Source organism: Lolium perenne, chromosome 3, assembly GCF_019359855.2.
Source record: "Lolium perenne isolate Kyuss_39 chromosome 3, Kyuss_2.0, whole genome shotgun sequence".
NCBI lineage: Eukaryota > Viridiplantae > Streptophyta > Magnoliopsida > Poales > Poaceae > Lolium > Lolium perenne.
Window position 1 is genome coordinate 6,391,464 of NC_067246.2, and position 11,870 is coordinate 6,403,333.

The 11,870-nt window shown below is 47.2% G+C and overlaps 2 long non-coding RNA genes across 2 annotated transcripts; both read left to right on the top strand.

The window, feature by feature from the left end:
* The first annotated feature begins 2,641 nt into the window (after positions 1–2,641).
* LOC127325617 (uncharacterized) lies at positions 2,642–4,897 on the top strand. Its single transcript, XR_011753952.1, has 4 exons — positions 2,642–3,027; positions 4,259–4,307; positions 4,396–4,578; positions 4,827–4,897. It is a non-coding gene; the product is annotated as an uncharacterized lncRNA (long non-coding RNA).
* Positions 4,898–6,348: 1,451 nt separating this feature from the next.
* On the top strand, positions 6,349–8,516 carry LOC127325550 (uncharacterized). Its single transcript, XR_007867228.2, has 4 exons — positions 6,349–6,436; positions 6,639–6,736; positions 7,610–7,711; positions 8,022–8,516. It is a non-coding gene; the product is annotated as an uncharacterized lncRNA (long non-coding RNA).
* Positions 8,517–11,870: the final 3,354 nt, after the last annotated feature.

Here is an 11,870-nt window from a genome sequence, read left to right on the forward strand (position 1 = left end):
CGTGTCTTGCCACACAGGTGGGCACTCCTGATACAACCCGAACTGTCTCATCACTCTATGCGGCTGGTGGTATTCAACAAGCCACATGCATATGAGTGGGCACCGCATCCGCCAGAAACCCGCCTCCTCCAAGCACTTGGGGTTGAGGTCAGTCATCGCCGAGCCAATACGGTAATAGGTACCATATGGCTCCCAATCCACCTGCAGCATACAAATATTTCAAAATTTACAACATGGCAATGAAACTTATGAAATAGGATTGCAAAAGAGTGATGGCTTAAAATCGGTTACCTGCTCAGCGGTAAGAGTGTCCAACTCCTCAGTGTAGTGCCTGTACATGACCATTGGATCGCTCGTCATCTCCGAGACATTGTCCCAAAGGTATGCCCAAGTGGGCTCCCGATAAGGGTTGTTCCGGTAATGAGGCCATGGCCTCGCGTTGAGTATCCTGGGCCACCCAACTGATAGGTGGTCCCACTCAATACGGAAAGTAGGAGCAAGCATCCACCAATACCGCCGCTCCCAGTCCTGCGACAACCTTCGTCCAACTGCGTACATAAGACATTTGGTTAGTACTTTGTCTAGCAGACTACTATAGAAGAACAGTACATATAGCAAATCATCACCTGCCGGTAGAGGTAGGCAAGTGCCGCTGTTCCCCAACTCCACGGGTGCTCCAACACCGTAAGCGCCTTGAGCCAACACCAATGGGCCAACTTCCCACCACTGTCAGCAAAGAGAGTCCTCGAAAGCATATACCACAAGTACACTCGGGTGTACATCCTGACAGTGTCCTCATCGGCCTCTGGCGGGCAAGTACCAAAGTTAGTCCTGATCCAAAGGAAAGGTGCGCCGGCGGGAGTTCTATCCATCTTATCTGCTGGCTCCGGAGGAGCCATGCCAATAAGGTCCTCCATCTGTCCGCGCCACCCATCAGAAGCTGTGTTCATACACAGTGGCTCGCCCTGAATAGGATGTCCAAGGATCATGGAAACATCTTGAAGAGTAGGGGTCATCTCGCCGGCCCTCAAGTGGAAGGTGTGCGTCTCCGGCCTCCACCGGTCGACAAGGGCGGTGAGTGCCGCGGCGTTCATGTTCGCCCCCCCCCCCCCCCCCGGCTTACAAGCGTGATGAACGGGAGAAGACCGGTAGGCTGGATGAATTTCGTGTACCTCTCGTCATACGGCATTTCACTTACTGTGCCGTGGTAACGAATCTTCAAGGGGTGAAGAACCCTTCTCCTCTCCGTCATATGAAAAGCCCGGTGATCCTTGTCATACTCATGATCTATGAGATACATCATCCTACATGTTTACATAAATATACCATATTATGAGCCATTCCTAACAAATATGAGTTATTCCTACATGTAACACATTTGAATGCATTTGAATGCATTAGCCATTTTGGTTCCACTAACAAATATGAGCCACACATACATGAGAATATATCTAGGGTTCCAAGAAATCGATTGTGTCAACACACACATACATACATATACATACATAAGAATATGGTTACATACATATCCAGGGTTCCTACACATACACATTCAACTTATATTTGATGTCTAGGGTGCCAACAAATCTAGGGTTTCAACACATAGATACATGAGAACATGGATTCAACTTTTAAGATTTTCATATCTAGGGTTCCATGTCTAAATCTAATTAAATCCGAGAAAATCATGGATGAAACGAAGGGGATCGAGGGAGAATACCTTGAGGAAGGGATTGGGAAGAGATTGGCCGGGCAGATCTGATGATTTGGTGGTGGATTTGGTGGGGGGGGAGAGGGGGGGAGGAGGAGGAACCGTCGGGCCGCCTTCTTCTTGCGCCGGAACAGAGAGGAGAAGAGAGGAGAGCTCGGGCTGGGGCGGGCGCGGGCGCCACACATAAGTGGATGTGTGGCGCCCTTCCGAGCGGCGCCACACTTTCAATGTGTGGCGCCGATGGGAGCGGCGCCACACATCCTTCCACGTCAGACTCGAGCACACATCAGCGTCGGCCACGCCACGTCGGATGGAAGAGTGGCGCCGCTCGCATGGGCGCCACACAGTGAGGTGTGGCGCCGATGGGAGGGGCGCCACACAAAAGGGTTAGATGAGTGAAATAGTTTGGCCGGAGGCCGGGTCAGTCTGTGCTTTTATTTCATAAAAGGGTTATTTTTGTGTAAAGCGCCGGTTGCATGCACGTCACTGAGAACATATCTAGTGCTACGTTAGGTATGTGTGCTACTTGATTCCAGGCTGATCTGAACAGTCGATTCATATTTGAGGGCCAGGATCTGAACACACTCTGAAATTTACTCCCACCGTGGCACATGAGCAAAAAGGGCCCTATCCTTTTTCATATTGCTGCACGGGATCCCTGTCTAATCTCTTTCTCTTGCATTCACTGCTGCCAATTCCTAGCTCAACTAGAGCCATTAGGAATCTTTCAATCACCGCATGTTTAGGAAAATGCTCGGTATCACGAGCTTTGAAGGTGACTATAAATCAACCAAAATAATTTCATTCAAACACCACGTTCTGCAGATTGTAGCTTATAGGCAGGGTGGCCGATCCAGATCTAAACGCAACGGTGATCGATCCAGATCGAACCATAGCAGCAGCGTGCCTTGTCTACTAAATATACGGAAGGCCATTGTCTCCTGAATAAACATAATGAATCATGGGGCTTGTCAGTTCAGGCCTTTCTTTGTATCGAATGTGCCAGCTTATTCTTTCCGTTGTAGTTGGGTTTGATAAATTTCAGTTATCTCTTTTGGTGTGCTGCATACTTATCTTGGTATGGATTCTGAATTATTGTTACTCTTTGCTAATGCAGGTTTCAGTTTCTACTAGATTGGTTGTTTAGCAAGAATTCTTTCATAGGATTTGTGAAGAAAGAAGTTAGGGCTATTCCAGCTGAAAATAATGGAGCACGAAGTCAATCAGGTGGGATGAACATTTTTCTTGCAAGCCCAGATGGTCATGTTGTCAGTGGTGGAGTTGCTGGCCTACTGGTGGCGGCAAGTCTTGTTGAGGTGCTGCTACTTACCTTTCATAAGAATTTGAATGCTTATGAGTTTGATTTTTCTAGCAATATTTGCATATAGGTGAAAAAACTTGGTTTACATATTCGGCATTCATTTTATGAAATAGAGTAGCTTAATTCCTCCTCTTTACATACATTTTTGTTATATTAGATCCACTATCTTTGTCATATGTATTACTTCCTATTATTCAGATAGATATTTATTAGATTAGTTTTAGTGTATTTTCCATGATTAGCTCCTCTCAATTTAGCTTGAGAAGAGTAGTTTACATAAGATTTTTCGGTCCAGTACCATCAAGGACATGGAGGGTTTAGTGTCTGCCGGTGAGGTAGAGGCCGTCGACCCATTTGTTGGCTTCAGAGAGAGATAGAACTTTATCTTCTTTGTGTACTAATACATATTATCGAGTGAGAGGTTTTGTTACTGCCAGTCCACTAATGTTTAAATGTATTCGAGATGAAAAGAGTTGCTTACATAAGATAGATAGTTACCAGGATTACTTTTCGGTTGAGTAGCGGTAAGGACGCGGAACATTTTGTCTACACCGCTTCGTTGTTTTCCTGGATTTTGTTAGCTTCAGGTTGTTATAGGAGAATATTTCCTATCGGTAAACTTAGGACGATAATAAATGTACTCCCTCTGATCCGAAATAAGTGGCGGGCGGTTAATACAGATGCACTTTTACAAATAACCCCTTCTAAAACAAGAAAATATGTGGATTCTCGTATCTAGGTCGTTGGCTGATCGTCGCCGGCGTGCGGGCATCTGCACCAGACTGCCTCGGCCACGCGCGGGGCGCGGGCTGGCGAACTTGACGGGGCTCCACGTGCCGGCGAGGAAGCCCACCGCGCCGGCATGTCTTCTGGCGGAGGCGCCCTCTCATCGGCGAGGATTGCCCGCCTGCATCAATCTGACGAGAGAGAGCGGAGGCCTTCGAACTGGGAGCGGAGGGAGGAGGTCCAGGTGGTGCAGCGTACCAGACGGGGGATCGAGGGAGGCGGAGGATCGAGGGAGACGGAGGATCTCTGTTTCCTTTTTTCTTTTTCTCGTGCGGAACCAGTCCGTGTCCGCCTGTGGGCTGGGAGTCTGGGACAAGTAATAAACAAATACGAGGCTGTTTTTGCTAAATGTCCCATCCGACACTTATTTCGGATCGGAGGGAGTAGTGAAGATGTATTATTTTTCACGATGCCTGACATCTTCTTCAACTTGTTTTCAGTGTGCAAAGTCAAGCCCAGAATGGTTGGTCAAACATTGATTTTTCATTGGTATGTATCGATCTGTATATTCTATAGCACAAGTGTCCATTCTTCATCTCCATGCATTAAATTAACAGCCTACATGTTTCCTTTTCAGGCACCCCAACATAGCTTTGGCTTGTGGGATATGATGGCTAACTATAATAGGAGTCACTCTGACAGTATGCTGATGACACATGCTCAATCTATGGCAACAACCAGTGGTCATGGCCATCGCAATAGGAGCCAGCATACCTACCAAATTTTGCACCTTGTCCCATTTGGTTCTCACCAAGATCAGGTATAACATTGGTAAAGATTGTGCTGCCCCTTATTTGTAAAGCTATCTTCAAACGATTTGCTCCCGTTAAAATTTGTTTGCTCTTAGCTATCACCAGGCTGTCATTCTTGTTATAGATTATACTTGCCAGTGTAGCATAATGTAGATTTTAGCGTATGATGTGATTATGAAGGAGACTAGCAATTTTGACCTGAGAACTTTATGCCCGTGGAAGTTCCGGGATGTCACTTGTGGCGGCGCATGTGCAGAAGACGCGAAGAGGACGCCAAGCTCGAGCATGTCACCTCCACCATCCACTGCGGCAGGCGCGCCGACGCCGACGCCGTCCCCGTGCTCAAGCTTGCCGTCACCGTCCTCAGCCCACGCCCGCAGTCGTGGTGGAGGGGAGTGGCGGAGCCGCAGCCCGACGAGGAAACACTGAAGGGAGAGCACATGCTGCTGCCAATCTCTTGCCTCTGGTGGGAAGCATGGGGCTGCTGCCACTCAGCACGACCTGGTGCTGAACAGCGGCTGTGAGACCAAGAACGAACTCGTCTGTGGCAACAACACCCTTCTCTGGATTGGACAACATGATGACAATTATGTTTTGATTCCCCTGTCAGATTTGTCGTGGAGATGGATTTCCATGTCCAGAAGTTCCTTACACCACACCTGTCGTCGTGGTGAACAGACAGATGCCATGGGATGGCTTAAGTTGGGGCCGAATGTGCGCTAGAGGATTCGGGTGAGGGTTCGGGATCTGGAAAAGATACCGGTAGTATTGCTTAACTTGGCCCTTGGCCAGAGGTTGAAGAAGTTCAGTGCTAGTTTTCTCCTATCTGCCGATGAACAACCTAGCTCCTCTCTAGGTTCGATCGTCCCGCGCAGGGGTGTGCCCCCTCTCCTTATGTAGGGGAGAGGGTGGCTTACAAGGGAAGAAACCCTAATGGCATCTTTGACTAGACAAACTACTTTACAAAGCCACTTTGGCCAGGGATGACACCGGCTTCTTCTTTATACATAGGCTGGTGACGCCTACCGGTACCTTTTACGTCATCTTCTGCTTTGGCGTCAGGGCTTCGATTAAAGCTGAAGTGCTTCGCTCATCCTTGTCTTCTAGTCCTTGGAGGAATCTTTGACCAGGATGCCGACATGCCACAGTTGAATCATGCCGGTACTCCGGCCTCTTACATGTTCCGGTATACCCTTCCGGGATACCGGTATACTTTCTCTTGGCTCTAGCCAACTTAGGTTTGCCATCCGGATCAACCTTTAATCCAGTATCTTTACAGTCAAAACAGGACAAGCTTGCCAGGCCTTTGGCCTACCGGGGGCCATTCCCCCGACAACACCACTGGTATTTGTGGAGTCCATGGCTGCTGCAGGTATGCCCATTCTCCATTTCCCCTCTCGCTTCTCTTGCATCTTTACACGGATTGATACAAAATTATTCTGGTGATATCGTTCTATGCATGCCTAGACTCCCCTATTTCTCTCTTGTTGTCACTCTAATTTTTAATCTCTTGCTGTCAGGTTGCAGGCTTTGCAGATCATGTTTTTGCTGCTTTGGCGGCCTAATTGGAGAGGTTTCCCGTACGTGTGTCTCACAGAGTCTTAGGATGGTATTTTCTTCAAAACCAGCTACCCCATGCCTTTTCCATTAATGTTTCTATGGTTTGGGAAAGTTCAGTCTTTGGTTTTTGCCTTACATACCACGCCGAATCTCCATTTTATCTTTATCTCATGATCTTCAATTGGTTTCTCATCATTAGTTTCTGATGTGTGCAGTTAGTTTGATGTCGGTGATGAGGCTAAAAAATAACTATTATTTGTGACACACGCATGTTTACCAGAGTGGGTACAAATCACTACTTCTCTGGTGAGTTATTAGTTTCATTGTATACTCTGTTTCATGGATTTTTTTACTATAGGATGTTTGTAAAATCGACTAATGTCAAGTTTTCTTTGGAAATTAAGCTGGAGTATTTTATATGGAGACTATATGATGTTTGTTGTTGGAAATTAATTATTTCTATAACAAGGGCAGACTATTAAGCTAATTTTCTTTGCAAACTGGATAGGTGGGTGGTTTGATCAAATAGAGTTCTTTGCCTCCTCGGCCTATTCAACGATCGCCACCGGATGATGCCACAAAGCAGCACAGAGCGTATTGGCGCATGTGAGATTCCTACTTCTTCATTTTTGGATCTACATGTTAATCATTTGTGACTTTGCTTTTTCCTGGTTCGTGCTCACGGTCTATGCCTCCAACAAGAGTGCTTTATACTCTACTACTTTTTTTTTGCGTTTACCTTTCCTCCATTCGCTCTTCTGATGTTGATGGTAACTAGATACAACTACATAGGTTATGTCATGGCCTTCTAAAAAGCATCTTTATTGTGTTTCTAGGTTTGTTAGGCGCCGTGTGTGCTGTATATGAGATTTTATTGGTGAGATGGATGTGCCCTTTGTCTGGTTGCCTTCTCTGCCTCACTTGGCCTGCCGCAGATATGTTTGGTCCTGGTTAGTCATGGCCATCCAAAATGTCTGCCAGCGGCACGGTTCCTCGCCATTGTACGCTTTTCAATAACATATAACCATTCAGTCAAATATATAGCGAGGAACCTGAGAGTGGCTGAGACCAGCACCAGTGACCAAATCGGTGTGCGCGCAATGATTTCCTAAATGACTATACTAGGCAGTAAAAAATGTGACCGCGAACGAATGACCGAGATGTGTTGGGGAGTCCTGATCCGAGGGCACTCCAACAAGTGGATGCATGAACAGGGGTTCAGTTAGAACCATACAAATCTTATCTGTAATATTTCTAGGACACCAAAATACAGAGGTTGGAACAAGTTGATATGTAGTCTCTTATAGGATTTTTTCTAATTAGTTTTTATTGATACAGCATGTGCACCATTTGGGTTGATGTTTGATTTTACATGGTAGTGGCGGATCTTTTTCGCTAGCAGTTCATCTTGATGTACTTAAGCTTGGTTTTCTATGAATAAGTGAGCAAATGGTTTTTATGTTTTGACTTTCTATGTAGGTTCTGTGCAATGGAAAGGATCTTGGAACAAATGAAACAAACGTCTGGATGATCAATGAAGAAGCAATGTACATGGGCTCAGATACATATCATCATCTGAAGGTACCCTCTATTTCTAGAACTTTCTTGGGTATATTCATGTTGTCCAGTACCATTTTTGGACCAACCTTCTACCTTCCCATCAAGTGTAGGAAACATTGTGTGTGTATGCGAAACCTAACGCCCTATGTCAGCTTTCTAATGCTCTTTCCCGTCTTCTTAACCTGCTTGTCACTAATTCATGTCAGTACATAATTCCGAAGGCAGAGCACTAATTTTCGAAACATGGGTTGTGTAGCTGTCCCAAAGTTTATTTTATACTGCATCACTGACAGATAAGTTTGCTGATTTTGATCAACAAATTTCTTACCAGTGATATGTTAGGATATCATATGGGAAAAGTATGGCTGCAGACAGTTGCAAAATTGGTGATGATGGTGGATATATTTGCTCCAAATATTTCCAGGAAAGTAAGGAATTGATTTTACCTTTTTCTCGTGCGGTTTCGTTCTTACTTTCCGCTTGGGGAACCCACATATGGATTTCAACACAATCGATGTCGGATTAATGTTCAGTACGACTGAAGCCTGGATTTTTCATTGCCACTATAGATAGACCTGGATATGATGGAAGGATCAAATTCACAGTTGATGTCTTGTTGTTGGGTATATGTCAGTGTGTATGTTGGTGCAACAGTGCAGTAAATGTTTCCACTTCACTAGTGCTGTTATGTTATTACACAACTAGAAACTGTCCTTTTCATCATACAATTCCACTGACTAATAAGGAGGTTTCTTTTTGTTTTCTTATTATTTTGCTCATCTATATTGTGGGCATCAGATGGGCTTAATTTACTTGCTTGCTCAAATATTACATGACCATAAATCAACAGAAAATACGTTCACAAAGCAATACCATAATTTATGGTCAACCTGCAGCCATACCACATTCATCAGTTAGTTTCAAAAGAAGAAAATAAGAGAAACGGATCTAGATGTATTAGAGGATCTACAATCTACATGCCTGGAAGCTAAAACGAAGTAAAACATAGGCTGCTGTTTGATTTGTAGGCTTGCAGATCAGTCAGGCAAGAAAGAAAGAAAGAAAGAAAGAGAGGAGAGGAGAGGAGATGAGGGAATCACATGGCAGAGTTAAGGTGTGGTGGTGGAGGCGCTGCTGCTACTGGATGGGGCGAGGCAATTGGGAGGAGCTAGCTGCTGGTGTTGGACATGGGGAGAAACACTGGGCGGGAGGCCAGGAGGCAGCGCCTGGCTTGTTCCCGTAGCCGCCTGATGGCCTCCCGCGCGGCCGGCGGCTTCCCCGTGCGCCCGGCCGCCTCCCCGCGCGGCCGCCGCCTCCAGCGCGCCTCCCGCGCTCGGAAATGTACTCCGCCGATTTAGTTCTCCTCGAGGAGTGCATCAGCGACGACCGGCTGTGGCGGCTAGGGTTTCAAGGAGGGTTGTGGGAGAGAGGGTGTGGTACTGGGTGAGGGGGGAAGAGACTGCTAGCCAACCTGCCCCCTCTGTCTCTCGGTGCGACCATGGCCAAGGGGAGGACCCTCCTGCCCCGTACCCGGCGACGAACGGCGAGCCGCCACGGCCCTGAGAGCAAATGAGAGGGGAAATGACACATTTACCCCTGGTGGGCATGCAAAATAATGGGGGCAGCCACCGCGCATCACTGTTTGTTTCAACATCCACACACGCCCGCGTACCTCCAACCGCTGACGCCCGGGCACCGCAGAAAGCAGGCCCCTTGTCAGTGGCTATGCGGGTACGTAACAGGCGGTGAAAAGGGGAAGCTAGAGAATGGACGGTTGGGACCATGTGAGCAGTACCGAGGCTCCCATCCGACGGCCAGGATGGCTCGATCAGAAGGTTGGACGGCTCACAACGCGGCACGTCGACAGGAACGGACAGCCCAGATTCAGGTGGCCTGGATTGAGGCCCTTAGGTGCCCAAATGTTTAAAAGAGATATTCAGGCTTCATGGTGAAAAAATATTGCTGCGCATTTTTATGATTATTGTGCAATTATTGCGCATGAAAAATAGAGAAAAGAAACTGATTGCACTGCATTTTATTTATTTTTTGTATCCACATGAGCATGAGCTTCAAGCCATCAAGGCCAAAACGGGTTGAAGCAGGGTTCACCCCACTGTCCCAGTTCAGCATGTTAAAGCAAGGCCATCTCCAACGGCCACCCGCATCCGCCGCGGCCGAAAATAAGGCCCAACACCCCCTCGCATTTGGATCGTGTCCTGCAGACCATTTGGAGCAAACCCTATCTAAATTTGGGATAGGTTTACGGCAGCACGGACAACGCGTGGCGGCCGCCGATGGCCCTAGTTCACTGGGTGTAACCCATGTTTTTTCCATAGACATTAATTAAGGTACAACTTCATTGCAATTTGACTTGTGAATTAGTCTTTCCATTCTATGTGTTAATCGCACACGTTCTATTCGGTCAATTGCACGGTACAATACCGACAAATTGTTCGGACAATTATCGGTCATTTGCACCAACTATGCTGGCCATTTATCCATTGTTGTTTCCCCGTAGATGGATCTCAGGAAGTTGCTATATATGCTTCGTAGGGAAGTAGTGGATACCTCGTCCGACGATGTGTCCGACGAGACTTCGTAGCTCATTGTTGTTGTGCACTACTAGGGAAAGCCTTATTGCCGGCGCACCAAAATAGGCTATTGCCGGTGCACCAGGGCCCGCCGGTGGAAACAGGACGACGGTAACACGAGTTATCCCCAACGCACCAAGCCTGGTGCGCTGGCGGTATGTTTTTTCAAAATTCAAAAAAAGGCTGATCTAGATCTAGGTCTAGCTTGAGTTCATCTAGCTCGGGTTCATCCTTGAAAACCGTGGCCGTGGGCCGCCTTGTTGTCGTTGCCACGCCGGTCTAGGTGTAGGAGAAGGAGTACTAGGAGGAGGAGGAGGCCGGAGGTGGAGGAGGAGGGAGGAGGAGGAGGCCGGAGGTGGAGGTGGACGAGGAGGAGGCCCGAGGTGGAGGAGGTCACCGGAGGAGGAGGATGAGGTCACTAGAGGAGGAGGAGGTCGTCAGGGAGGAGTACAAGGTCATCCATGCAGCAGTAGGAGGAGGCCGTCGGTGAGGAGAAAAGGAGAAGGAAGTAGAAGAAGAGGAGGTGGAGGAGGTGGGAAAGAGGAGAAGGGGGAGAAGTGAGGAAGGAGAAGAGGCAGAGGGCCGGTTTTGTATATACAGCCTAGGTTACCGCCGGCTGATACGTCTCAAACGTATGTATACTTTTTTATGCTCCATGCTTATTTTACACCAATTCATATATGTTTTGCTTGCACTTCGTTGCACTTTTACATAATTTTCGGCACTAACCTATTAACAAGATGCCACAGTGACAGTTCCCTCTTTTCTGCTGTTTTTGTATTTCAGAAAAGTTGTACAGGAAATATTCTCGGAATTAGACGAAACAAAAGCCGGAGTCAATATTTTACCGAAACGAAGACGAAGTCCAGAGGGGGTCGAAGAAGTGCCACAGGGCGGCCAGACCACACCTTGGAGCGACCTAGCCTGGGCCCGCGCCAAGGGGTGGTGTGGGCCCCCAGGCACCCCACCTACCTAATTCCTTCGCCTATTTAAGCACGATCTCGGGAAAACCCTGGATACCCGAGCCTCCATCCACGAAAAGTTTCGTCGCGGCCGCCATCGCATAACCCATCTCGGGGGGTTCTGAAGCTCTTCCTGGCACCCTGCCGGAGGGTAAAATCATCGCCGGAGGCATCTACATCGCCATGCCCACCTCCGAAGTGATGCGTGAGTAGTTCATCCCTGGACTATGGGTCCATAGCAGTAGCTAGATGGTTGTCTTCTCCAATTTGTGCTTCATGTATAGATCTTGTGAGCTACCCTACATGATCAAGATCATCCTTATGTAATCCTACATGTTGTGTTTGCTCGGATCCGATGAATATTGTATAGTATGTTGAGGTCGATTATATATTCATGTCATATGTTATTTATGATCTTGCATGCTCTCCGTTGCTAGTGGATACTCTGGCCAAGTAGATGATTGTGACTGCAAGAGAGGGTATTTATGCTCGATAGTAGGTTCATGCCTCTAGTTTTCTGGGAGAGTGACAATAACTTCTAAGATTGTAGATGTGCTATTGCTACTAGGGAGAAAACAAAAAAAAATTATCGAAGGGTAATTCTATTGTTTACTTTACACACATTGC